Consider the following 2017-nt stretch of genomic DNA (forward strand, 5'->3'; position numbering starts at 1 on the left):
ATTCAATCATACCACAACCTAGTGTGCCCTACAAAACAACACAGCGAAACAAAGCAGAAGTCACAAAAATTGAGACCCCAGGAAAATCTCAAGACCTGAGACTGACTTAAAGCATGTCAACGATCTCCCAACAATGAAGGACGAACAGTATATTATAGAAAAGATACGACTCATAAAGACTTTGTAAACTTACAAAATTCCGCGGCCATCCTGTTTCCAACATGTTAAGGCGTTGCCATCTCCATGAAGACCATATGTAATGCGCGTGCGTGGCCCCAACGATGTTGGAAGTGCTGTGCAAACGGATCCAGAATTGTTGTGCGACGCTTCGGCGAACACGGAAGAAAAGAAATGTTGGGAGTTGTTGCCTCAAACGTTTGACTAGTTTCAAACTTCGTGCAGCAACTCCCAACAACGCACAACAACATCTCGACCCCAGAGCTCTTCTCTTGACTGAAGGAGAGAAGAGCTCTGGGGGAACCCTGAAACAAACTGTCTTCTCATTAGTTTTCGTGAAGAACAATCAAAAGAGTCTCTAATTGGTTCATTCATGTTAGCACGAGGAGTGAGCAGGCGCCGTTAAGATTCAAATAGCCAATTTTTGGCTGTAAGAACCCTAAGGCGCGTGTTCTCCTGAATAGAGTTTCCCAGAGCCTTAGGTCAATCCAAGGCTCTGGTGACGAGAATGGCAACAGGGTCTGCAAATGGATACAGCATTTAGCACCCAAGGATGTTGGGAGTTGTTGGTCAACAATATTAGACTGATTTAGCAACAGAACGGGAACGTCAGTGGCGACGTCGCGCGCAGCAAAACTACCAATGAGAATTTAGAATAGAGAAGAAAAGAGTGGAGTCTATTCTATTCTGAATTTTCATTGGTGTTTTTTCTGCGCGCGCCGTCGCCCGTTCTGTTGCTAAATCAGCCTATTGCATCTGTTTGCACGGGGCTTTAGGTCTTAGGTCTTAGTTTTTAGGGAGGAGCGGTGACCTCATGGTTAGAGTGCTCGACTCTGGCTGGGGACATTGTGTTGTGTTCTTGGGCAAGACACTTTACTCTCACAGTGCCTCTCTCCACCCAGGTGTATAAATGGCTACCGGCGAAATGCTGGGGGTAACCCTGCGATGGACTAGCATCCCATGCAGGGGGGAGTAGAAATACTCCTAGTCATTTCTTGCTAATGAAACCGGAGATAAGTGCCGACCTGATGGGCCTTCTGGCTCGTAAGCAGAGACTTTACTTATTTTTACTGTGCATAGCTATGATTTAAAAACTTTGCCTGTCTATTGAATTTGAGTGTCAGCAAAGGAAAAGGAGTTTTATTTACTTCTGATATGTGATCCCTTTTTTTCGTAGGTAACCTCCAAAAATTGACGATAAGCGACGGCGATAAAGTATTTCCAATAACATATTAAGAAAATTGAAAATTTAAAAACGACGACAAATAATGAGTCAAATAATGAGAGCTGGTGTGGAATGTTTAAATACTAGACAAATTACTAGGATAAACTGAAAGTGTTAAGAAGGTAAAGAAAAAAAAAAGACAAGAAACCAAGAGAAATCAGTTAAGCCTGCGCCTCCAACAAATCAGCAATGCGTAGTTTATTTATTTTCATGTGTGATCTGTGTGATGCAGATTATGTTGGTTACGCAGCCCGATACCTTCACCAAGGTATTGTCGAACATAAGCATTGGAAAACATTTTTCCGAAGCCCATAGGTTTCCTCAAAGAGAGCCAATTCCGTATTCTACGAAACTACTAAAGAAAGTTTGACTTTCTTGTGTACGAGATGCTCTTCCTAAAAGAACGGAATCCAGGCTTAAACACCCAGGAAGATTCTTAACACTTTTATCCTTTTTTTAAATTAACTACTATTTTTATCTAGTATATAAACTGACATTCTTACCAACTCTCATTTTTTGACTTGATGATGACGTTAGTTGAACGTCGAAATGTCGTCGTTTTTAGCTTTCTTAATATGTTGTTGAGAAATCTTTTATCGCCGTTATTTAGCGTCA

Source organism: Montipora capricornis, chromosome 10, assembly GCF_036669925.1.
Source record: "Montipora capricornis isolate CH-2021 chromosome 10, ASM3666992v2, whole genome shotgun sequence".
Taxonomy (NCBI): domain Eukaryota; kingdom Metazoa; phylum Cnidaria; class Anthozoa; order Scleractinia; family Acroporidae; genus Montipora; species Montipora capricornis.